This window comes from Pyrgilauda ruficollis, unplaced genomic scaffold (assembly GCF_017590135.1).
Source record: "Pyrgilauda ruficollis isolate IOZ18807 unplaced genomic scaffold, ASM1759013v1 scaffold22, whole genome shotgun sequence".
NCBI lineage: Eukaryota > Metazoa > Chordata > Aves > Passeriformes > Passeridae > Pyrgilauda > Pyrgilauda ruficollis.
In genome coordinates, this window is record NW_024521428.1 from 7,154,974 (window position 1) to 7,182,568 (window position 27,595).

Sequence of the window (27,595 nt, forward strand, 5' to 3'; positions counted from 1 at the left end):
GAGGACTGGAACAGCCTAGATCCCCGAGGGCAACCCAGCCCCTCAGCATGTGATGTTCCCAAAGACCCCCACTGACGAACCAGAAATCCTGCTGGCAAGCAACCAGGTGGGGAGTGTGTTTGGCAAGGAATGAATTTGCGGTCCCTCAGCTGCTCTCTGAGGGCTCTGAAAAGTCTGATGTCCATCTGTATCAGCTGAGCCCTGGTTGCCCCCTGGTCCAGTCCAATAAGTGATGTAAGAGGAAACCCAAAATGGCAGAAGTTCTTGATGACCAAAGCATGAAGTCTTATACTTTTTATGAAATCAGAAGGTGCAAAGTTTCATGCTCCTTTGAAAAAAGCCATTCTAGAATGAGTCTGGGTGGACTTGTTGTCAGCAGAGGAGAATGTAGTGCCAAGGAAGGCTCTAATCCTCTCTGTCCACTTGCTTCTGCCATGCCTAGCATTTGTGACCCAGGACTGCATGGCTCTAGAGACCACAGACAGAGGGAAGATGCACCCAAATGCTGTCCAGACATGAGCTGCTGGTGAGGTAAATGGCACTGGGCAGACTGTTTTTGTTTAAGGGATTTTTTGTCTTTCTTGTGGAGAGGAAAGGCTGGTTAACTAGTCTCAGAAGTAATCATAGTGGCTTAGGCTGGTCTGAAAGGTATTGAACTACACAACAACAAAAGGACAAGCTGTCAAAGAGAAAGCAGAAAAATCAAGATACCCAGAACAAAATTAATCAAGGTGCCAGAGACCTGAAGAAAAGTCTCTAATTGCTTCCAGGATTGCAAGGATCCCAGTAATAAGCAAAAGGGAAGGGACTCGCTCACTGATTAGTGCACACACACTCCACTTGGTATTATAAGCCACCGGAAGGAAAATTGACATGACTGGAATGTTAAAATCAGTGGTATGAAACTTTTATTCAAGGACTGATGGAATTTGCATAAAAGAACAGAGAAAGGCAGTCTACATTGAAAATAGCAACAGCTGCCTCTGAATCACTGCCAAGTACTCTTAAATGCTTATGGGCTGTTGTTCCAAAACATAAAGCAGAAGATGGGGAGCTGCTGGTGCCTCTTGCTGACTGCCAAATCACACTAGAGAGCAGGATGACTGGCTGCCTAAACACCCTTCCATCAGGTGTAGGAAAAGAAAAGCTGTGCTATTGTGCAGGATTTCATTCTGAACGACACGTGTTGGAAGTCTCATGCTGCCAAGTACTAAAATACCCTTGAAATTCTGCAAAATGATAGGTGACAATATTCCAGCTCAGAAAGGGTGAAAACACAGGACAATTTGTTGTCAGTCATTTGTTGAGGCCAATGGGATCTGGCCTCATCTTAACAGACAGAAGCTGAGCTGAGAAGTCAGCAACTGTTCAGGCTTGGATTTACTACGTCTATTTATGCAAACAACAAAAAGTTCACATTAGCAATAAATTTACTTAGAGCTTCTAAGTGTCCCATTCCACAAAAAAAGTGTAGTTAAGATATGAGTCAGCTTAGAAGATCTGAAAAGGTAAAATATGAAAGACTGAATTATTTTATAATTTTTTAATCAATTACCTGAGTGCTAAAGGCATAAATTCAATAAAGGAGGTTTAAAAGGAGCCAAGTACATAAGGGAAGAGAAAGCATTCATAGCAATTAAAAACAGTATATGGAAAAAAGAAAAGTGAATAGCAGTAAGGATAAATTATGAAATTAGGAAAATTGATGAGGAAAGAAAAAGGATACAAAGGGAAAGCAGAATGTAAGGCAGTGGAAGGAGTTTTTGAGTATCTGAAGAGCAAAAGGAATCTCAATAAAAGTGTTGTTTCATTAATGACTTAAATATGGCAGAGCTGTCACTAAGTAACTGAAATATTCAATAAACCTTTCTATCCTGACTGGAGCAAGAGAGAAGAAAACAGATAGTGTACTTAAGTCATGCAATAATAATAAAATAAGTCCCTCTTTCGCAGTGTCTAAAGATGGTGTTAAATTACAGTTACCAAAATAGTACTTTTCATATTATCGTGTCCAAGAGTTTCAGGCTGTGAGCTAAGCATGATGGATCATTAATGCTGAGTTTCAGCAAATTCTGAGAAAGATTTCAGAAAAAAACAATGCATTCATATTTAGAAAAAGCAGAAGAGGTACCTGAAGTAATCAAAACTGCTGGATAGCATTCCTTGACAAAGTAATGGAAGACCATATATGGGACCAGATTAATAATCATTTAAAGAAAGAAAATGTCATTAATTATTTATAGAAGAATCTTGACAGACTAGCCCAGGTTAAATTTTAATGTGATTACAACTTTGGTTTATACAAGCAATAGCATTTTCAGTGTAATAAAATTCCAGCATTATTGCATATAGGACTACATATCTTGAATAACAAATCAGAATGTTATAAATTCAATGCCATACAATAAATAAACTGAAAATTAATTCAATGGTGTGCCCAAATCTGATGGCAAACAGAGAGTTTCCATCAAGAAGGTACATTCCCTGTTGGTTTTTCTTTTTCTTTTTCTTGCTGTTTCCCATTTTTAGCAATAAGACGAGGATCGAGGATGGAGCTCCTGGCAGGTGAAAAAATTATTTGGAGAAAGAGCCACTGATAGAGAGAGAAAATCCTGAACCTGGTCAAAGCAGAAATGTTTTGGGATTACTGAATGTGGAATGATCAGTCTGGGAACAGAACAGGCAGTTTGCACTTCCAGGAGAGCTCTGCTTGAAGCTGAAAATTTTGGAAGTGGTATTTGTATCTGTGGCCAGGATGAAAGTCACCTGAGCATGACCTCCCAGCATGGCACTAGGGTCAGAAGGGCTAAATCTGTTCTTGCTGGTACCAAAAAAAAGAAAAAATTAAAAAAAAAAAAAAAAAGGGAGTGGGCTTTTGCTGCTGTTCTTGATATTGGGGCTGTGCTTGTTGGGGTCCTATGTCCAGATCCACTGCTCAAAATTCAAGAAGGTTGTAAAAAAATTGGTGTGAGTTCAGAGAGGAGCTCTGAGAATAATTAAAGGATGGCTAATAGAGAAAGCAGCTTCCAAGAGAGAAGATGAGCAGTGGCTTCATCACAACCTGTAAGTACCTCCACAAGGAAAAGATGTAGGTAATACAGGGCTTTTCAGTCTGGCAGACAAAGGTACAGTGACTAATAGGACCAGTGGCTGGAAACTGATGTGAGGCAAATTCAGGCCAAAAAAAGAATATTCTTAACAGCAGGGATAATTAATCATGTGGAATGATTTACAAAGAATTGCGCTGGACTCTTCATTATTGGAGATTTTAAAATCAAAATGAAACATTTCTTTTAAAGAACCACTCTGCTGCAAGTACAGCTTTTAATCTTGAATCACAAATTAATATAAGAAAGTTCTAGAGGCTCAATTATATGAAAAGTAGTGAGACAATCACAACAATTCCTCTTGGTTCTAAGACTGGTCAGTTTAGGAATCTACATCAATCACAGGTTTATATGTTTCTTTGTATAACACTTGGAGAATTGCATTTTGGTCTTGGGATGAAACTTTGTTTACTACATATTCACAGGATTTCAGGTGTCAGGGCTTTAAAATACACAGTGCAACAAAGGCAAACCTAAGTATTTTCAAAAGCAGAAATAGTTGTGATTAGTTACAAGATGAGATTCAGTTTTAAAATCATGGTGATCAAGAGATGAAGCACTTGCTACAGCTTTTCATTTTACAATTTTATTAGTTTAAACCCCTTAGGAATGAATATTCGTCATTGGCCTGATAAAAATTCATAGCAAGAAAGCTAATAAAATGTCTCATCACCTGACAAATGTAGTAGGAAATATTTTTTAAAAACTGTTTTACAAAGTAATCCCTCAAGACCTTATGGCATAGTCAAAGAGTTAACTACAAATAGTCAGAGGTAGTGAACTGTCATCCTCTGTGCCAAAATATGACCCATTAGCCTTCAGAAGAAAGACAGGAAAAAGCTGAGAAAATGGTTGTTAGGAAGTGAAATGACAACTCTGCCTCCAGTTCTCTGAATCTATGAATTATTATTTCCTAGAAATAATAATTTGCTTTCACCAGTACTTATTAGACAAACTGTCTCCTAATTTTCATGCTATCACCAAAGGCCAGATGCTACCATGGGATCCCTATTATCTGCGTTCGGAATTTGACTTACATGAAATCTGTCCTCTCTTTTGCTATTTACACACAAACACCTCTCTGTCGATGGCAGGTGACACCACATTCCACCATGAGAATCATTCCCTGCCTACTGTGACAGGTATTTAGTGACTTGCCTGATTGGGATCCTTGTGGAAGAGGCTCAGTCATACGCTACAGCCCAAAACCCAACATATAGCACAGCCCAAACCCCGATGGCTGGTTGTCTTTCAACAGGAAGAGTGTTTAATTTAAAGTGAATAATTTGGTGGCTGATGTCTTTGGTCTTTATTCACAGATATACTCTTTCCACTGAGGAAGTGAACATGAATATTTTTGAAGGAGAAAGGAGGCTGAGGAGCCTGAATGCTGTTTTGAAGCCAGATGTATGTATTTTTTAAGTAACTTTTAATGCACCACTTTTTAAAAAGGGAGAGGAACATTTACACTTTCCAAACATTACTGTGAACCTGTGCACACATTTTTATACACTCAAATCCTGGAAATCTGAAGTCATGCTGAGTCACTTGATACATCCCCAGCACCAGGCTGGTGGCACAGTTATGCATTTCATGAATGCCAGGGGTACTCAAGTGAATGTGCTTCCCAAAACAACTGGCTCTTAAAAGACAGAGCTATTCACACCTTGCCTTGCACAGTGAGCAGAGGGTTTATGATGTACTGATCTGCAAAAGACTATCCTCTAGATGTGTTTGCATTTCTCCTGCCTTTCACTGGCAAGCATTACTTTCCAGGTGGGGTTCTGCTGCTCTTCCAGATTGCGCACAGAGGAGGCTCCCAGAAATTTTCAAACCAAGGTGAAAATTTATTCCTTGCAAAAAGCAGGATCTGCCTGAAGAATACTGAAGAATTTCAGCACTGAAACTATGTATAACTTGCCTTTTTCTGACAATCATTTTCCTTCATTCTGTGCTGCATTGTAATGACTCATATATCCAGTATTATTTATGCTTTTTTGTGTAATACACAAGCGATTGTGTAATTAACTTTACAACATCTGGGAGTTAAAAAAATCCCCACAAAACTGTACCAAGAAAAAAATTGCAAATGGGAAATAACCATGAGCATGACATCATTCCTATATCACTGCAGACTTTCATTAATGTTTGACTCAAAGGAATCATTTTCTCTAGATTCCTTAGAATTTGCTTAATTTTCGTTGACATTCTGGCAATATATTAAACATTCTCATGCATTAATTCTGAATTTTTCTCCTTTTTTTTTTTTCCCTGCTGATTGTGATTCTTTCTTAAAGTAAAATAGCAGATTCTTTTTCCTTTCACCTCTGTACAGAACATCTTGGATGTGTCCCTTGAGTGTGTTTACTGGGGCTTGGCATCATGCTCATTTGGTGCAGAGAGGTGCTGCCAGCTGCCTCCCACATCATCTGCCATTTGGGTGGAAAGAAGGAGAATAGGAAAAGGCATTTTTGGACAGTGTGAGGCACACCTGTGCTTGGCTAGCTCTCTGCTGACGTGGTGTTTCTTGTAGTCTGAAGCAATCTGGTATAAATTAGAACTGTCCCTCCTCGGGCACAGGAGGTGATCTGTGTCAAGAGGTCCATATTTTGTGTTATGTTACATTATATGATCTGATGCTTGATGGAGATCATCACAAGAAGAAGGGGAGGCAGAACATGCCCTAGGGTAGCATAAAATTTTGATTTGTGTCAATTTGGAATGGCCATTTAATTGCGTGGGGTGAAATCATGGTAAAGCTATGACACTCATCTCACCAAGTGTTTATACCATATGAGGATATGTTTTGCCCATGCCACAAACTCAGAGAAGACAATAATTTATTTTTCTAATGAAGTGCTGAAATTTCTCCTTGTACATGGTGTATCTCTGTAGATAGAGCTCTGCTCTCCTGATTAACAAGGCTTTTTCAACATCTGAAAATCTGCTTTGTCACATAATCAAACACATTTGTTAGCCATTTGAGAGGATGAGACGTTGAGAGCTCCTTGATAGAAAGGCATACTGCATGTCTTGGAGTATGGAGGAAACAGTGGTTTGATAGTACAGCCTGTGCTTCTCCATAAGGTCTCTGCTGACTCCAGCAGGCTGGTCAGCTTTATTCATAATTATTCAGTCCCAGACTCTCATCATACAGCAAATGTCTCCAACTGCCTCTGAATATTCCTGGACCTCTCCAGCTTTAGACAACCTGGTGCCAACCTTATCCCCCTTGAGAGGAGCAAAGCCATGAAGGAACTGTAAGGAAGATGCAAGGGAAACAGATACAGACCCCTGCAGAGTGCCACTGTCCATGAACTAACCCTGCTGCTGCCAGTGCTTGGTGGTCTGTGCTTTCTTCAAGGCAGAGGGCACTTGTTGGCCACAAGAGCTGTGGTTGGGGCTGGGACCTCCTTTCGTAGCCAAAGCACACAGGAACTTCTGTTTCCTGAGCCCCTGTCTGCAGGTACAGACCTAAAAATGAACCAAGGTACTAACCAGATTGAAAACTAGAAGATTTTTTTTTTCCCTCCACTTAACCGCAATGTTGTTGGAAAAGCTGAGAAGGGGTGGGTCAGCCTGCACACTGGGGGTGGCTGCCATGGGCTGGTATTGGCTCTCCAGGAGACACTGGCAGGAAGATGAGGATGTAAGGGGCTTGCTGTCACTGTCAAGGATTAGCCTGGTTAAAAGGATCCCTTCAGTATGATGGATACTGAAGACCCTGTGGTTTGGGGGAGAGGCCTGAAGAACAGACCCTGCTTCCCACAGAGGAGTTTAACTTTCTGACATCTACTTGAAGGGAATTGTGGAACACCAGCAGTACTGGTGGTTTCTGGAGGGCATCAGGGATAACTTCTTGAAATAAGCACAAGGAGGACCAGCTGGGGATAACTACCTCTGCTAAGGGAGAAGGGGCTGGGGATGTGTGAACCAGCAGCTGGTGGGGTGTAGAAGGAGAGTAACAGAGAGTGGATGCTGGACTTTAGGAGAGCAGATTTCAGCTTATTTAGAAAATTGGTAAGTGGGATCCCAGTGGACACAGCTCTGAAAGGCAGAGACATTTAGAAAAGCTGACATGCTTTCAAGGACACATGTTTCAAGCACTCTCCAAGCAAAAGAACAGTTTATCCTGGTACTTACTAAGACAGACAGACATCCAAAGACTCCTTTGAGTAAGTAGGGTGCTTGTGGTGGACCTTCAATGCAAAAAGGCAACATACAGGAGGTGGAAGCAGGGATGCACTAGAGCAGAGGAATGTAGAAATAGGTAGAGATGGTGTCAGCAAAATCCAGCCTTGCCTAGAGATAATACTTCCAAGTGACATCAGGGAAAATAGGGAGGATCTCTCCAGACAGCAGCAAAATGTTGAACAAGGAAAATGTTTACCCATTGCAGAGTGGATAGTGTGAATTAACCACTACCCCTTACGTGGTAGAAGGGTGAATTAGTGACAGTGGACACAGACATGGCTGACATAGGTAACTTTGCCTCTTTGCTGAATCTTACTCTTGTGCTATAATCTATATGCTAATAAAATAGATTGCTATGAAGTATTCTGTCACACTCATGATTTGTTCTATTATAAAATCTTTCATGTTTACCACCTTTTATAATGTCTGAAGTACTGATGACTGCAACATCTGGAAGCAAGAGGATAGGAAGAGGAAAAAAATTAAAGATTTGTTAGCTTTATTTTTACTCCAGTTCTCATTCTGTCAACATACTTAATAAGAAGAGTGGATTTAAACTGAAGTTGCATTTCTACACTGGTTGAATAAAAAAGCCACACACACACAGGGGTCACTGAGAATGCCACCAGCTCATGGAGATGTTTTCCACTGAAATAGTTTATCAGGGAAGAACTCTTTTGCATGACAGGAATTTATTGTTTCTGGGTGATTCTGTGATTCTGTGCTGAGATGCCATAGTGCCCAAAAGCCCACTAAATTCCTCTCACAGAGCTCAATGGACTCTGGAGCAGTGCCTGGAACTCTCAGGAGCTGAAGGTGAGTTTCCTAAAAAGTTGGATGCTGCTCTTCCCTTCTCTGAACCTCTTACTTCTACATGAGTAGTGGAGAATCCTAGTTCAAGTGCTCTGGACTCATCCCAGATTATTAAACTCTTTTTTTTTCAGGAGAATATGAAACGCTCCTGTCCTGATTGCTGGGAGTCATCTTTCCAAGTCACTGTGCACGTGTGCACATATCCTGAACTTTCAGAGGTGACTGCAGACCACATGCACTGTCTGTCTGTCTTTCTCCCTCTGAGTGAGCTCCAGTGTGGGAAAATGGGGCCCCAGATCCAAGAAGTCAGAAGGAAGTGAATTAGTGAGTTAGAGAGGAATTTGAAATGGAGAAGGGAAAATATTTGGCAGATAAAAAGAGGCCAAAATGTTCCAGGTGTAAAGGACAGTATGAGATATGATGCAGAAATCAGCATGAGGGGGAGAAAACTGAAAGGCAGGGAGACTTGTAAGCTACTTACTCTGAAGTCCCAGGGGTGTTCCCTACTTTTAAACCTCCCACTGTTTTTTGAGGAGTGAGGTCACTGTATTAGAAAATTTCCTAGGACTACAGCCCAAAACAGGAAAATTCAGTTAAAATATACAGGCTTGCTGCACTAAAACCATAATTTTAACAGCCCAGTCATTTTAAAAAGACTTTTTTCAGACTGCAGACCTGAAATATGTTTTGGATTAGTGCAATGGAAATGCATTGGTTTTATTGGTCAATTCTCTACTGTAAATTGCTTCTCACTTGTAATGGATTTTTATCCCCAAGCAGGCTTAGTCTTTTAACAGAAATTCTGGGGATGGACACACAAGTAGTTCGGTCTCAAAATAAAAGCTGCTTTATGATTATGACAATACAGTAGTGGACATTGCTCTAGGGGCTGGATCCTCAGCATCAGAAGGTTGGTTATTCCTGCTGTGCTGTCATCCCACTGCCAGTTCTCAGCCAAGAACAGTGGCCTGTTCTTAACTACAGTTGTCTAGAGAAGCTCTCAGAGGAGGTGCTCTGCAGCAGAAAATGGCAGGAATACCATTGTCCTATGTCCCTTTTTTCCTAACATAGCCACAATCAGACCTTGTAAACACCTGGGAGCTTTCTCTGTGCTGAAGATCTCCCACCTTGCTGCTCACAGCAGCTCTGGGGTACAGGAACTGGCAGAGGCGAGCTCGGGGGAGCTTCATTTTGCATATTGACCTCTGTGCCAACGTGATCACTGCTGACTTTCCGGGTGCAGGTGGGTGGGATTCCCCTCAGCTGACTAACCACATGCATGTAAGACACATTGCCTGGACTCGCCCTGCACTGGGGGCAGCAGGGATCCCAGTGTGGGGGTCACCCTCTCCAGCCCCCTCCAACTCATGTGTGGTGGCCTGGTCTCAGGTGGAGTTTTACCTCTCTCCAATAACAGCTCAATCCAGACACCCAATTAAGAAGCCTAAGATAAAAAATGAACCTCATAATCTGCTGATGGTCTCTCCCTCCCCTTTCATGGTAAGGAGAGATGCAGAGGCATCTGCCATACACAGGGTGGATTTTTGTGGCTGTGGCAAACTTGCACCTGGGAATCAGCTGAGGGGACAATACTATAAGCCCAAGGGGTCCACAGACTCAGGCTTTACCTCTCAAAAACTCCTGCAACCTGTCTGTTTTGGTATGGGTATATTTTATGCACATGTCTTTCAATTATGTCTTTAGCCTTTTACATTCTACTTACTACATGTCATTACTATTTTTCTGCAAATAGGGGTATTTGGTGTGGGCGGAAGTTTTTCATGGACTGGTGAAATTGTTTCCTGAGTCCACAGGCAGGAGATTGAAACTATTTACTAAATAAAGATAAAGCAAACAACCTCCAAACCCCAAAAGTGCTAGTTTCTCTTGCTTTGGAAGCAAAACATTTCAGCTTCTCATTAGAAGATGATATTTTGGATGTTAGTTAATATTTTTTTTTAAATGAAAGAGAAAATATTACCGTACGAACCAGGAAAAAAAAGGTTTAATACTATGTTAAATTAAGCATTCTACATTTACACAAATAATCTTTCTGTTCTTCATAGGAGATTTTTTCTTCCCTCATGTTTTTTTTTCATTTGGTCACTGAACCAAAAAACTCAGCTGTGCTTTGAGCTCCAGTTTATACGTTTTGAATGCTAATGGCCACAAGAAGAATAACTCAATGTAAATAAGTTACATTCTCGAAATTAATGAGGTCTGCTAATTGAGTTTATCCAGGTAATAAAATCCATCTAATAAAATATATCCATCAAATATAATTCTCTCAGTTCTATAAAAAATATATGTTTCTTTGCCTGTATATCATCTGTGTGGAGATAATGAATACCTTGTGACATTGGGGTCAGAGGTCAAATCCCAGACCTTATTACAAATCTAGGGAAAATTACTTTTTCACTGACCTATAGTACGACCTAATAGTCTAGGAGGAGTTAAAGGCCAATTGTTCATTCAGCATCGCCAAATAATATATATATAAGTGCATATATATATTTAATAACACTGATGCAATGAAAACTTACTGCTGTAGATATGGATTTACAGCACGTCCATGGGGATTTCTCATGCAGATCTCAAGATGTCAAAAAACAACATAACAGCAACACTCTGAAGTGCATGTTTGAAATGAATGATGACAGACCTTGGTGTGTGGGGTAGGGTTTTATTGTTCCTCCAGTGACTTGCTACAGCCCTGGATAGTGCATCTTTAACAAATCTAGATGAGAAGCCTTTCTCCCACTCTTAAGGAGGAGGGTTAATTGCAGCTACTTTTGCTGCCTGCAAGGAGCCAAGGTGCTCAAGGGCTTTGCAGCAAGACCACTGGTGACAAAGCCTTTCCAGGAGATGCCAGCCTTTTGCTGCAGTCTCAGCTGGTGTTTCAGCATGTGGAAGTGAACTGCAAGACTGAGCCAGGGAAATAATCCTGGTCCTTAGAAAATCCCTTGGCAAGGGTTATGGAGAGTTTTACTTGCTCAGCCCTATGGGATAGCCCCTCACATGACTGCACAAGGCAGGAAAGTTGGGTGGCCCATGTGGTGTGCTGGACCAGGACCAGAGAGCAGGGCTCGGGTAGTGGTGCAGCCACTGAGGACTTTGCAATGTCTCAAAATTACACCCTCAAAGTTATACCAGACAAAGGTGCTGGCACTATTAAAAGAAGAGTTTAGATGTGAAGAACAGGCGGCTGCCTTTTTTGTGGCTGAAGATACTGTCCAGCACCAGCTATTATCAGGCCTTCCATAAGATCCTCATGTGGCCAGAATGGGGGAGCTTAAGCAATCACACATGTTTTGCACATTCATTTGCTCCCATCTTTTAAGATTCAGCTGCATTCTCAGCACACAGGTAATTCAAAAATGTCTTTCTAAGCAAACTTTTCTCCTGACTTCCTTCCAGCCTGCTGCACAATAACATCTCCCATGTTTCCTTCAATGGCCACGCTGAACAGGATCCTGTGCATTTGAACCTGCCCTGATTTGCAGGTCTGCTGCCCTATAATGACTGACAAACAGGCCACAGATTACTTCCATTTTATGACTTGAGTTTAGGGAAATTGAGCATCCTAATTAAGCACAGATGTAAGGTTAAAGTGTAGAACAATCTGGACTGGTTTTCATTTAAATCCCTTTCTGATTAATTTGGTTCCATAAGAGACTCGCAATTAGAAAAAAATATTTTGTCAATGTTGAAAGACATGTGATGTAGAACTGATTGGATTAAATCTGAGTTCATGTGAATTTTGGCAAATTCAATTAGGAGAGGCCCTAGCAAGTACTCTGTGGAAAACCTCCAATGGCTTTGCAGACTGTATTTGGATTTTCCAGTCCATAATGCTGCATGTGTTGACAGGGCACCATCCCAGCATAATGTGTGAGCATTACAAACAAGTTCCTTTGCTTTGTGGGAACCATCAGGTCAGGAGTAGAGCAAAACTGGAAACCTGGGCTCATTTGAAGATTCCCAGACCAAGAAAAAGACCAGGTGAGGGTGAGTTAAGGGGCAACGTGAGGAAAGATCTCAGTGAACAGTTTCGAACTGCTTGTGATGGTACAGAAGCCAAAGGCTAGGTGGGAGAGTTTTCTGAACCAGGGGTAGCTTTTTGTGCAATTTTTTTCTTATGACGGGGACAAAAAGATACTAATTTCTGGCTGCAACATCTAAATGCCACCACTACTGGAAGATTTTAATACTTGATATTAAAATGTTTTATGAAATGTGGTTTTGTTTCTGAAAATGGTAGGTCTGATCTTGCTACTTTTTGACAGATGCCTGGTTGCTCCTCGCTTCAGTTCATAACCTTTCAGTGGAGAAAATGTTCGCAGAAGTACCTGTGTCAAACTGGATCTGAGTGGGTTGTCTGAGTTTTATCCAAACCAAACCTTGCTTCCCCCAACCTCTCCTCTCCAAGTAGACAGAAAGAAATACCTCCCTGTTATAAGACTGAAATGGTCTGCTTTTATTTTCTGACTTTGTTAAAGATAAAATCCAGCTCCTGGCTCCCCCTAAGCTACACAGGAATGTGCATCAGTTTTAATACTGGTAACATATGTCATCAGTTTATATTATTTTTAATAATCCTTTTTTCTCTCTGTGCTGGCAAAACACGGTCACCAGGACTCTTTTGGCTTGATAACTGTTCCGTATGAACCAACAGATAAACAAGTACAGCCTTGTTTTCAAAACGCAGTTATTTTTCTTCTTTTAGAAATGTGATGTTTTATTATTGATGCAAAATGGATTTGCCTTTCTTAAGTCTTTCTCTCTTCAGCAGTCAGGCAACTGAAGAGCAGTCCAAATAAAAATCCAAAACAAAACAGTAAAACCAGCATGTTAAAATGGACCCCTGCAACACAGTCAAAACAGAAAGCAAGGGGAAAGCTTGGTGAAAGAACCACGGAACTTGTTGGCCGTTTCCCATCTCTCCCCATGGTGGGGGACTGTCACATGTGCTTGATGGGGGTGAAGTCCCCTTTTGCTGTGGCTAAGAAGCCTCCAGCTGTGTTAGCTTTGCCCAAATGCTTCAACCAATTTCAGAAGCTTAACAAATACTCATTGCTTTTTGATTCAATTTACACAACTCATTCTTATTTTCTTTTTCTTTTGTAAAATATGGGGGGCAGGGGGGAGGGAAACAATTCATGTTTTTCCTGAAAGCAAAGAAGGCAAAACATTCCCCCCATGATCCTCCCCCAAAACAAGCAGCCAAAGATATTTCTGTTGTGACAGAGCAGTTATTTAGGCTGGAGAGGCTGGAGCTGTGTCTCTGGCTCCTCTGCGATGAACAAAAGGTTCAGCCCTGCCCAGACCAATGGCTGAGTCTCCTGAGCAGGGTGGGTCTCTTTGAAACATTGTCCTGCAGCTCCTGCAGTCCTGTCAGTTTACAGTGAGGACTGAAGATTATGCCTTGCCTTCACTCAGAATCTCCAAGTTAAAACTATTTCTGTTTTCACATTTATCAAAATGTTTGTATTTGGTGATTCTGCCACCAGCAATGGTTATTTACATTGACCCTTTTCACTGCAGCCGCCTTCTTCTGTGCACCTACCAGTATCAGCTTCAGTGGCATTCAAGTTCATATGAAAATGTGGCAAGTCAGCTTGCTGATGTAACTCAAACTCCTGATTTTATTGACAGTTCTCCCTTGCAGCACAACTTTTCTCCTGGAATAGTCAGTGGTAATTTTGCTTTTTCCTTTAATCAGTCCAAGATTTCCTCTGTCATTTTCAGATACCGTCATGAATTTGCTCCCTCTTTTATCACCTCTGCCTGCTCTGAAACTTGCTTCCTATACTCCTTAAGTTATTGGTTTCTGTTTCTTCCAGTGCTTTTCCCCTTAAAAGCTGTACTGTCGTTGAAAGTCCTTATAGGGAAGCCCAGGGAAATTTTCTCTGGAGAACCTTAAAATAATACATGCAATCTTCTGCAGTCTGGTATACCACAAGGCAGAAGAGGAAATTACACTCAGATCTTTTGTACCATTAGAATTGACATGGAGATTAATCCTACAGACTTAGGTGGAATCTGAGCTGACTCTTCCACCTCTGTAAGTTTTGAACATGTAATTATTTCTCAGTGGGGAAAACATGGATAGATTTTGTATGACACAAATATTCTTCCCCTTGTCTGGACAGCATGAACAATGATACATTTTGATACTTCTTTGGAAGGGTGCATGCAAATCCTATTAACAAATTAAATGCTATGAGGAAAATCTTCTTGAAGCCTTGCTGCAGTTGTTGGGAAGCCAAGATGGTTCATATTGCAAACTTAAAAAGAAAATGACTAAGCTAGTTATCCCTGTTTTGGAAAGAATTTTTTCTTTGGAAGTGCTTTGGAGGCATGTGGGAGTAGATTTTTTTTTTGGTCTGGTATATGTGAATTGTGGATTATTAAGTTATTTTTTATTAAAGTACTTTTTCAAATCCTCTATAGCCAAACCAATTTATACTGGCATGATCTGACTATGTTATTGCTAAAATAGTGCACAAAATGTTACACAGTTATTTCTTTTCTCCCTTTTCCGTAGTGCCATTGTGGGATCTTGTGCAATCAGCAAATATAAAGCCACCTCTTTCCTCTTCTTACCATTAATCAACATAGATTCTGAGGTTACTTGCCTAAAATGGCAGAAATGGTAAGGGTTCCACCAAGGCATCAGTTTTGTATCAGTTGCCTGGGATTTATAAACATAAGTTTTATTGAGCTGGTGGGTTGTCAGACATCACTTCTGAAGAAGGACTGAGTCATTTAGGTGTGTGGACAACATCTACTTTTAAGCTCTAACTTAAGCCTGTAATTTTAACACTTAGGATCATAGGAGAGCACTGGTGGGCAGATGGAGCCCCTGAAACACAGCTCCTTTATGCAGTATGTGGGATAATATCTAACTTAAGAACCTCTCCTCCTGCTCTGTAAGTTATTACATCCTATCATCTAAATATCTTTCATCTGGCTCTGTCTTCCTTCACTTTACAGAACGTGGTTTCTGGAAAATATACTTTTCAAAGACATTAAGACAGATCTGTTCAACTTGCCCTGGTTTTGCTTAGATATGAAGTCCACAAACAAAATTTGTCCAGGAGGATGTGATTTCAATCTTGTTTGGAACTGACAGAATAAACAAAATAACCACTCATTACAATAAGCACACCAAACCTGTGCCACAGATGACATGGCAACAGATTTCAACACATTCAGTACTGAATTCTTGTTTACTGGGCTTGTCCACTTATGCACAAAATCCAGCTCCTAGTCATGCAGCCTGTCGTGTGACTTGGTGCAATTCTGCTAATTTCAAACTCATTAAGAAAATATCCAAGCGTCACATTACTCTGCACTTTGCATAGGTACACAGAAAGAGTTAATAAAGTCCATGCTTCTGCCAGGCAGGAAGGGGAAATTTGCAGCCTTGTTGACACTTTTGAAATGAAAAGGAGAAAAAACTCAACTAGGTGTGCAGGTCGGTCTGCTTACCAACACAAGATGGATTCTGCCTTGTGCTTTTGCAAACCAGCAAAGAAGCAGAACCAAGAGTTCTCTTAAAAGTGGCTTGGATTAACTAGTTTGGAGATGCACCAATCTTGTCATTTACAGGGGACTGTTTGGAAATTTTCCATCTAAATCAGAAATTACCCGAATGGAAAGAAGACGTTGCCAAACCTGTTAGCAAATTACTCATGCCCATTCTCTGTTTTCCTATACCTCTCTTTCAGCCTGACTCATTCCTCCCTGGAATTACTGGACATCTCTCCCCTGGATGTGTTGGATGCTTATTTGGTCCTTTTGTTTTTATCTGAGAATTTTATTTACAATTTTTTTGAGTTCTTGTAAAAGTAAGCATTTATTGTACTGAGAATAAATTCTGAAAAGCAATACTGTTTTATATAAAACTCATTCTTCTGTGGACACTGTCCACACAATCTAATAAAACTCTTAGAAACACATAAAGGAAAGGTAGTATCTTTCTCTTCAGGGTGAATTTTTCATGTAAGACCTTAGCTACAGCGAGATCACACTATGAAACAGCCCATTGTATACATCTTGCACTGAAAACAAAAGGTAGAACTTCATTGAAATAATCATAAAACTGTTTTTCCTATACTAACTACAGCTGTGGGGCATGTTTCTATGGAAACAGTTTTCCTTATGTGCTTGTCTATAGCTAAAGGTCTCAAATGGACCTTCTGTCTACTCATTGCCCGAATAAACTGCAGATTCTGTACAATAATCTCTAACTCAGATCAGCTGAATCTCCTGATATGTGTCAGAAAACATTATCAGGAGGCAAACACCAGTTATTGCAGCTTCCCATAAATTTATAGATAATCAGGTCCTTAGTGGCAAGTTGGCATCTTAAGTGTAGGGACTGTACTGAGGAGTTTTGATTAGAGGTCATTGTCCTATCCTAAGCTGTAACACACACCAATGAATTCTGAGGCTTTGCGTTTGCTGTACAAAGATTTATGTTGCTTTGATTTGAATAATTTATGCTGCATACTGCATTCTAGATACCAGACGCTAAAAACAATTTGTTCTTTGTTGATATAAGTAAAACACTTGCAAAATTGCTGATTAAATGAACCACACACCCTAATATTTTCCTTATGGTAAACCAGAGCTGTAGCAAAAGATGGCGCAAGTAAAGCTGCTATCCTTTCAGTGATATCTGACAGTACAATCTAGTTGGTAAATACAGCCACACAGACAGTGAAACAGCTGTTATTTAAAAACACAAGAAAAATTACCCTGCTTTTTTGATATCCTCAAACTCTAAACTACTAGTCCATACTGTGCAATCTGTCTTTATAATTTTCACATTCTGAGACACTTAAATGCAAAGGTATGCAAATGCAATATTTTGTTTTTAATATGTCCATGTACAGATAGTAAGTTGTGTATGAATACTGCAGAAGCAGTCAGAAGTATAGAGACTGATACATGCATGAGTAGTCTTATTCAGTCCAGTAGAAGGCAATGGGTATTTTTGCACCTATTATAAGAACTGAAAGGTTTGTTTCCAAACTGTGGAATGTTATTGTCAGTGGAGCATGGGCCACAGTTTTGCTCATCCTTACAATAACAAAACTGTCTTACAGCTACATGTAGAAAATTACGAAGGCAATAACTCTTGAGTCCATAGTAGTGCATAGGAGGATAAGACTCATCTTGGTTTAGAATTAGGCATGACTCTCACAGATCTGCTTGGGATTCTTCTGGACTTGACAAAGAATGCCCTTCAGAAAGTGAAAAAGAGCTAACCCTCTGGGGCATGCAGCATGGGCTGAGACAGGAGATGCAAATGAAACAGAGCAAATTTCCTCCCTGAGGCAGTAGCCTCTTTGCAGTATAGGAGAGGAACCTCACACCACCAGCTTTAACTGGCCACCTAACTTTTAGACGAGTAAACTTAAGTGATGCGAATACAGTTCTACATCTCATTACCCAATGCCTTCAACATTATGTTTTAAAATGTGATTAATTTATACATTTAATTTAAAATCAACTTCACTTTTCATCAGCTACATTCTCAATTTACTCTTTATGTTTCACCCAGTTCAGGCAAAATAAATAGCCTAACATTTTATGTAATAATTTCCTCTTCCTGGTTCCATTATGAGGCACAGGGCTCCTTGGGTTTTCCCCATGGGAGACTTTGATAGTTTAATACTTATAACAGTACATAATAGTATATATACATGATAGTATAACATATAGTATGATGATAGTATAATATATATATGATAGTATATATATGTGATAGTATAATATATGATAGTTATGTACATACAGTACATAGCTGAGAAGTGGAAATACTGTGTCAGTGTTCTTGGGTCAACCTTCCTCCTGGGCACACTGAATTCAGGTGACAGGTGGCAGACAGTAGTAACCAAGGACTGTAAGCTGAAACACAGCTCTGCCCTGCTCAGGGAACAACTATGGATTGAGGAAAATGTCCTGGCTTAATATCGAGTAGGAGCTGTGTGTGCGGTCCACACGCCCAGGCCCTGCTGCTGCCACTGGGTGTTATCAACCAGCCACGTGTTGGGAGGAAAAGTCCATGCTATAAAAATGGCTGCAGATTTCCTGAACTCACTGTTATTATGACTTTATACCAGGGTGGCATGTTCCCAGAATAACCAGGGGTTAGTCTAACCATTTGGGGATCAGGTTGTGGCCTCCTGAAGGAGTCTGTATGTGGAATAAGTCCATTTATTTCTGTGGAATTTCATTACACCTTTTCCTGGGCACTCACAAGAGGAGTTTTGCTTGTTTATTTGTCACACCTCTCTCACATAAATTTAAGTCTGTGGCTTTTGCTATTGTTCAGATAGCTAGAGCTTTTATTTCCCCCAAATGAGCAGTTGGAAAGGTGTGGAACCCTGGAAGATTTGTAAAAACACATTCACACGGGGAAACACTGCAAAGCGAATGACATTGGCTCAAATAACGGGAAACTCATAGAAAAAGAGGGTACTGAAAAGGTGAGTTTTGTAAGAAGTGACCTAAATAAACAGAAACACACACAAAACACCAAAACCAAACACTCTTGCCTTGTTTATGCTTTTGGATCATTATCAGACATTTTCAACCACATAGTTTATATCAGCCATCTAATTGTTCCTAAGACCAAAGAAACATCTCAGAACCATATTTCAGGTGGTTTCTGTTGAAAATTTAAATACCTTTTTAAAAAACAAAAAAGAGAATTACTTACTGGTGAATTACAAGAACAAAAAGATTACAGACAAATATTAAAAATGTATGTACTTATTCAATTTCTATGTCTCATTTGTTTCACGATAAGGTTCAGTAGTTTAAAACATTTTTGTCCAGACTGCTTCCAATGACTTGTGCAAAAGAGAGTTGTTAAGGACATATGGCCTAAGAATAAAACATTCACTATATTACAATTTTTTCAATTTCTTTCTTTTTCCCTTTTTTTAACATACCCATATATAACCAAGTATCTTGAAGTTTCAGTTAATCCCCATGCATCTGCTTGAGCTTACTCCCCATCTCCCAATAGTCAAAACAAATCTCTATTAAGGTTAAATGCGAAAAAAATGAAAATACAAGGAAAACTGCACTAAAAACAAGGCATTCTGGAGCTGAGCAGAGCAGTGGGAGCCAGAAACACCTCTGGTCCATAACCTTCTTTGTCCTTGACAGAGGCCAGTTGTGCAGAAACTTCAAAATCTGAATGCCAGCATCTGCTGGTCCCTGAGCACTGAGTGCTCACCCCTGGCCCTGGAGTCTCTGGCTGCCTGAACCCATGCTGATGGTCTAAAGCCTCCTCAGATACTGAGCTAAGTCTCTTCTGGCTCCCTTTAACATCAGTGCATCACTGGCTGTCTGTGGGTCTGCATTTTCTCCTCCAGTGGAGAGCTCCTCTGTTGAAATGGTTTGTTTCCATCATTTATAAATGCCTCTTTCCACTATCCCTTCAGCACTCTCCATGTCAGTGTGTGTTTAAGCTATCAACACCTGTACCCCAACATACCCATTGAATTATGTAGGAGTTGTAAGGGCTGCCTATTGTAATGTCATCTTCATTAATCAGCCTTTTAATTTTGCAGCCTGTTGTTGCTAGGAGTGAAGAAATGCCTGGTTTGGCTTTGGCTTTGGCTTTCACCACAGCTGTTGCTTCCGTCCTTTAGTTGCTACTTTCTGTGGGATGCAGGAGCCTGAAAAAAACTTCCCTTTAAAATCTCTGTGCCAAATTTGCGTCTGTTTGTTCCTTTTCTGTTAATTAAGGTGGTACACATTGAAGCCTGGCAGCAACAATGCAGCAGAACTCAGGATGAGCTCTTAGCCCTGAGCCTGTCCACACAGCCCAGCCATTGTTTCCAGATTACTGATTCTGTAAGATACAAGACAAGAGGTACAGCCTGGTGTACCCTCCTCTTTACATCTCTTGATGTTTTAGAGTTGTGGTAATGTTCTGGTTTTTCATGTACCCACTTCTAGGGGTTTTCAAAGATTACTCTTTTTCCTCTCCTGCCTTTGTATCCCACCTCTGGCATAAACGAGATTTATTCTCCCATTTAACTCTTCTGACTGCTTTGAGACTCCAGTCCTATTGTGTTGCCTTTTTTTTTTTTTTTTTTTCTCTCCCTTGTTTTTCAAAACTGAGAAGTTGCATGTAGATCTGGCACATTTTTAATGACCTGTTAGTCTAGATGCTAAAGCCTCATGTCCTTTCCACATTTTCTTTATTTAGTGTTCCCACATTAAATCATCTCCATTCAGGCTGATTTTAGTATTTCTATTATAGATTTCTACAAATTCCGGATGACAGAGACCTGTAGGAGACTGTGGTTGTCCCCAGGAATTATTTCTATAGGAGATCCATTCCTTCTTTCAAGTTTTTAATTCTCACCTCTCACTGTTGATTGTGCTGGGAGCAGTTATCTGATAATCAGTGAATCTGCTCCAGTCTGTCTGCTTGCTCCTTTGCTCTTGTCTTGACTACTGAAGGCTTTTGAATTAGGGTTTGCAGCCTTATCAATAACAAGGCTGGCTTATTTTCACATGTTTAGAGACAGACTGAATGTCCTTGATGGTCTCTTCTTCTCTTTACAAAAAAGAAAATTAAATATAACAAATATTTGTCATCAGTGGAAGAACTCTGAGTGTGTTTGGCCTAGACGACCTGCTCGTGATATCTTTTATTAACTGTTGTCCACAGAGTCACCACCTTGATACTATCAAAGAAAGCAATTATTAGTGCAATTGCCACTTTTGTCTGGATGTTGTATTGGCAAAGAATAAATGTCATTAATTTATTATTATACAAATTCTCATTTGTTAGCTGTTTCTACATATGATATCTCTCCACAAGCTTTTAAGGAGTTCAAAGTAGCACTGTACCTTGCTTTGGGGTAAGAAAGCTTTGCTGCTGTCTGGCATCCTCTGTCTACTTCATGTAGTGGAGAATTAGTTCATTTTTATACTATGGGCCACTATTGACTGTCATCAATTGCCTTTAGCACAAGATAACACTGCTCGTTGGATTCATTGAGAGCCAGGGCAAGTGCAGTTGAAGGGAGCAGAATGTCTGAATAAAAAATTATATTTCTTCAGTTTTATGAGGGATAACAGATCCAGTCTTCAGTACTTCATGCAGAAACTCTGGGGAAGCACTTCATCTTTGTCTGCTTCCAGAGAAATGAGAGGGAACACAACAGGGAAGTGTAAACTGGTGATGTCCACGCTGGCAAGTTGCCCATCCCAGCAGGAGATGTTGGGATAAAACTAAAATAGTGTTGGGAATAAAATAGTGTTGGGAACCCAACACCCACATCATCTGCTTTCTGGGGACCTTACTTGGGTCTAGGTGTAATCACACCGTTGTGCACCAAGTCAGCTCCTGGTGCAAAGATTCCAGTGGTGCCCCATAGTCATCAGATTTATGTGATTAGCACTGGTCTGCACCAAAAGTCTGGCAGTTTCTGGATACAGCATCCTCTTCTTTGGTAGCAGAGAGGAGGAAGGGAGAGGGATTATGACTGGAGGGGGTGAGCTGTTTGTAGGGGCTATAGTAGATACTTAATTTAAGTACTGACATTAGTAGGCTGACAGCTGTAGCCTTTCTGCATGAAGATATTGCCTGTTAGGGAGAGATTGAAAAAAGACCCTTAATTAGATGCTTTGAATCGACCCTTTGGGGGACCTTCTCCTACCCCTGGGCATGGGAGTGAGGCAGTAATACCAGCCTCAAAAGTGACAGATTTAAGTGTGCTTGTACACGCAGCAGTGCAGATGTCTGTCCAGACTCTGAGCTTGGACTCCTAAATGCAAACACAGAGATTGGTATGGGAACCCAGGAAATTAACTCCCAAGGTCAGGCCTTTGAAAACACCTAGTGAAGAAGGCAGGCAATTACTAAGTATTTCATGAGTGGTGATGCATCTAAATTCATTTCCCCTGACACCAGGAGTGTCTTACTCCAGGACAGAGTGTAGTCTGCTGCTCTAGCATGAGGACACTGGTAAGACTAGGCTTTCAAATTCTACATTGGGAATTTATGGCCCACATGTGCGTCAGAAGCATGATTTTGACCTGTGATTTCTAGGGTCATAGGATAATTCAGGTAGAAAAGGACCTCAGTATGCCACCCAGTCCTACTTTAAATGGGGTCAGCTCTGAAACTTATCCACTTGCACTTACAACTCTATATGTCATGTAATTCCTATAAGTGTTGATTTTTTCCCACTGTACTACACACTTTAATTAAGAAAAGGGTAGGTATAGTTTAAGGAAGCTATATCATATATTATTTGTAAAAGTGTAATCTTAATAAACTGATAAAGCATTGCTATTTTCCTCTAAACAGTTTTCATTGGAAAACAAATTTTGGGATTTTTGACAACAATTTTGAAAAATCATTGCTTTTGTCATTCTTCATTATGAAAATAGCTTTCAGTAGCAGACCTGACGCTGATGTCTTCACCTCGGCAAGCAGGCAAATCACATGAAGTCACCAGTTTGTATCTCACATCTACTTTGGAGTAAAAACCTGCTACTGTTGAGCCTTGTTACTGATGAATTGTCTGAAAAAAAAACCTCAACAACAAAGCAATGTTAGGAAATACCTGTTCAATAACCCCTGCCAAAAACTTTCTTTAACTCTAATATAGGATTAGCAAATATACACAATTTTTCTCCCATTGGGCCTATTTTATATTATAATCACTTGAGAAGTAATAGGAATTGTTCTCAATTGTATTTGGCATTTAATCTAATCTATCTATTATAAAAGAATGACGCATCTAAACATGAAGGACCTTGAAGCATAGAAAAATGTTGCCTAGTAATGCACAAATAGACCACAAAGGGATTTTTCTTCTCTGTCATTCACATTACAATTCTCTAAAGGAAAGTATCATTTTTATATCTCCTCCCTCAAGCAGCATGAAATCTGTGTCCACAGAGCCTGAATATTTGCCATGGGAAAACAAAACAACAAAGATTTTAAAAAAAACTTTAAAATATTTTATAAAGTAAGGGACAAAAAACACAACCATGTTTGCTATTATTACTAGTAAGTTGCATTTAAAATTAATTGCATGTGTGGACTTCTGAAAAAACAATCACATGAGCTATTATATCAAAACTTAAATCGGGAAAATTATTCAGAACATTCCAATGAATTTTATTCACCTATTCATAAAAAAGTAGGAACTAGTAGTCCCAAACATTTACACATACATTTGATGATCCAAATTACGCATATAGTAGTCCTTGACACTTATACCCTGCTGTGCAGGCACAAGAAGGGAAAGCAAGACTGCTTTAAGGTTCTCACTCCAGGATATCAGTGGTTGAGGTCTATGCTCCCACTGCTCTTTCTGCATGTGGGGGATGGAGGTAACCTCTGGCAGAGGAACAGCAATAAGCAGCTGGTGATGGTAACTTTTAAAACGGTTCCAGCTAGGTCTGCCAGATTTAATCTGATCATATCCTGTAATGGGAAAAAAATACCCAACTAATTACTTAAACCTACCCTCTTGAATGTACTCTCTAATTTGAGGTGACTCACCTTTTGGTGATTTATGAGATACGAGGGACATGACTTTTTGAAGAACACAGTATTTAACTTATTAGGGTTGAAGACAACAAGAATTGACTACACACACCACACTTTGAAATCTGAACACATTGTCTCAAATTAGAGAGGGAATAGAGACACATAAATGACTAAGCCACTTTTAAAGGGGCTTTTCTCTTCCCAGTCACCCCACTGAAGGACTTGTGCATCTTCATCGTGCAAGAATGGAGTTTACATCCCATATGGCTCCACAATTTGTGATTCATTCCTTTAAAAATGGCAGGAACCCCTCTGCTTTTCAGAGCAGTCTTAAGAAGAGCAGCTATTTTTGGGTCACTGGTGGTCTGGACTCATCTGGCAAGCAGAACAGATGTGATGGATCAGTCTATTGGACAGCTGCAATTACTAAGCATCATTTCCTTGTAATCTGGCAGGACCTTGTTCAGTGAGGAGCAGAGATCCCACAGAGATGCTCTGAAGATATTTGGCTTATGAGAACAAGATATGATGAGCTCTGTGGCCAAAGGCATGAAAAAAAAGAGAGAGAGAGAGGGAGAAACCTGTTAAACTTATTATCTGTGTTGTGGAAAATGCCTAAGGATCCCAAGGAACATGAAACTGCTGAGCAGCAGACACAACAAAAATAGAAGCAATGTCCTAAACTTTTTAGATTGTGTAGATAATGCAGACAAATTAGGAGAAGATAAAATGTTCTATTTAATTCCCACACTGCTGGTGGGAAACTGAGGCAGACAAAGATGAAGTGACTTAACTGCACACAAGAAATGGTCACACTTCATAAACTCCACATATTCCAGAACATCAGCAGCAGCATCACCAAACCCTCGTTTGTTCCCAGATTTGTCTCCTAGTTTACACTGGGGGTTTTTATCTGCACCAAGACTTTCCTGTTACTGCCTCCTTATTTCTTTTTTTTTCTGTACATAAGCTTATAAATATTAACTATATATTGCACTTCATGCCACACCTTAGATCAAAGTGTGCCTTCTATCAAAGGCAAGTGGTTAAACTTCAGGGGGGTTGAGCTGACCCTCCTCCTTCCCCGGCGTGACCCTCGCGAACGCTTGGTCGAGTCACGGGAAGGACAGTGATGGCTCGCAGAAAGGCATGCTGACCTCTGCTAGTATTAACAAGTTTCACTCCCCGTGAACGCAGCAAGGATTCATTAGCACAGGGAGGATCCAAAAATACATAGGATGAGGAAAATTAGGCAAATTAAAGATGCACTCAATTTTGCCTCCTCTAAAATGGATTCCCAGAGGAGAGCAGTCAGTTTAACTAGTTTAAAAAGCTGCAGTGTCTAGAGGCAATGTATTTAACTGTTCTCTTCCTCCTTGCACTTTTAGGACCCAACTCCTTGTCTTTTCCTAGCTGCCAGAAGGGCTTATGCCGCTTTCCCCCCCTCCTACAGCCCAAAAGGGCTTGTTGCATGCTTTCCCAAAATCTTTGGCCCCCGTACCTGGGCTGGACTCCACCAGCAGCCAGCCAGCTCTCACCAATCCAGCGTGGTGCAGCTGCAGTAAGCTGCTTTCTGGGTTACCCAAGCCTGAAAAGGCACTCAGGGTCTCCAAAACCTTTCATATCCCTCCAGTTGCTCCTTAATGCGTAAAGCAGGAGTGTTCCACCACAGTAATCAATCGAAGCTTTCCCCCAGCGTGGTCCGTACGAGGGTTTCCTTGGAACCTCCCTGCAGCAGGCAAGCGAACCACCAAGAGCTGATAATCTTCTAATTAGTAACACGGAGTTAGTGAATAACTCATGCTTTACAAATAAGTCAGCACATGGAGGTCTCAAGACCCGAGTGTATCCAAAGGAAGCCCGAGAGAAACTAATTGACATCTGTGGGGGCTACAAGGTCTGTTGGCTAGCCTTGCAGCTCTCCACAGCTGCTCATGCATACCCAGAGGAACTAAGGGGAGGCTGCAGGCAGCCAATTTTTAAACAAAACCAGAAACCTCCACAGCCTTGTTAATGGGTGAATATTTGTGTGTGTGGACATGTAGCAAGGGGTGTAAACGAGAGCGCACAATGCAATTTCGGTGTGCAGTAGCCTAAATCCTACTTATATAGCAATGTTGAGGACAGAATTCCCCTCTTCAAGGAAAATAAAAAAGAATAAATACTCTTGTCTCTAACAGTGACTCTCACCCCCTACCCCAAACAGAGCAGCATTACTATGCCATTAAACCTTTTGCTCCCCACAGTTTTGTCTCACTCAGCGTTAAATGGGGACCCAGTGCAGCAGAGGGATCTGCAGATGTCAGCCCTGGGCCTCCATTTCTTTGGGGCTGATATCAGGAGACCCAACTAGATCTGAAAACCACATCTTTACTGTTGAGCCACTGAGCCCTTGTGAGTGAGCCCTGGGCAACCACTGGCAGGGCACTTCCTGCTTCAGGGGTGAAGGGAAAGTTCAACTGAGAAAAAAATGCTATCTTGTTGGAAAAAAAAAGACCCGAGTCTTCCCCATTTTGAACAGAGGAAGGAAAATATTTCACTTTGCTCTACTGGTGCCAGCAGGCCCAGCAGCATCACTCTTTCCACTGGTGGTGGAGGTAGACCCTCCACTTCCCAGTTACTTCAGGACCACCATCTCTGGGGGCTCCTTGGAAATGAGCACCATTCCAGGGCCCTTTCCATCATCCAAGTTCTTGTGGTGATGGCCCCTCTAGGCCAGGCCAAGTGCCTGCCTGCACCTTTGCTCTCCTTACAGCACAAGCAGCAGAGGAGCACTTAAATCCTTCATTTCAAAACTTGTAGATTTCACATGGCAAGCAAGGGGAAGCTTTGAAGTGGCCATAAACCACATGGCATAGTTTCAGCTTTCCCTGTGTTTCTAAGTCTAGTCAAATCTAGTCTTCAAGCATTTCTAAATCCAATTCATCCACAGAAAGCCTGCACGCTTGTGGGTAATTAGCTTGGAAGATCTTGGCATAGCCTGGCTGTGTATGATACACTCTGGTTAGTGGGAGAATCCAGTTCATTCAGAATGAGGTCATGTTAAGAAACAAGCTTGCAATCCTCAAATTGCTTTTGTCATTGGAAAAAAAAATAAACCTCACTCATTCAAAACCTGTTTAAAGCAGTACCACGCAAACCCCCATCAGCACAAATGTCATGACCCATCATGCGTGGTAGGTGATCCCAAGTGCTGTCCTGTCCCATTCACAGGCAGCTCCTGGCATTAAGAGAAGCAAAAGGTGAAGCACAGGCACAGCATAAGGGTGAACCACAAGGACGGGATATTCTGGGAGTAATGAAACAGTAGGGAAATTAGGAGTGGGACGCATGTATCAGAGAGAGGTTTCGATATGCAGTTCAAGGGATGAGCATATTAAGTGTGGTTTGTAATATCACTCATCACACTGTTTTTCCTCTGCCAGAGTATGGCTTCTTGCTACTTCCACTCTTTCCTTGTTCTAGACACGGGATTGTGTTGTGGTGAATGACCTGAACTCAGACAAAGCTGAAGGTGTCTCATCCGTGTAGACATTCCTCCCACTGGCAGATTTGCTGACATCATTTTGCTCTGCAGAAAGCTGAGGATATTTGTGGGAAAATGGCAGTCTTGCTGTGGAGCTGGTAACTCCAGGGAGCTGCACCCTTCCTTGCTGCCTCTCAGAGGGCTCCCCCACCAGAGAGCACAGTAGGAGATTAGGAGCCTTTTCCTTCGATGCTCATAAGACAGAAAGCCAGTATCCCATTCATCCCCAAAGAGGGGAAGGAAAAGTGGGCAGGGGAAGGAGGAGACATCAGGTAGTTTTCATCACCAACCCCTTAGTACCTCATTCAGAAAGGACCTCAAAAGCACATCGGATTGCTGTCATATAACTCGTTTGCACCACTTGCTCCTACGTAGAGCTACTGTTCCCCGGCTTCCCACCTCCCC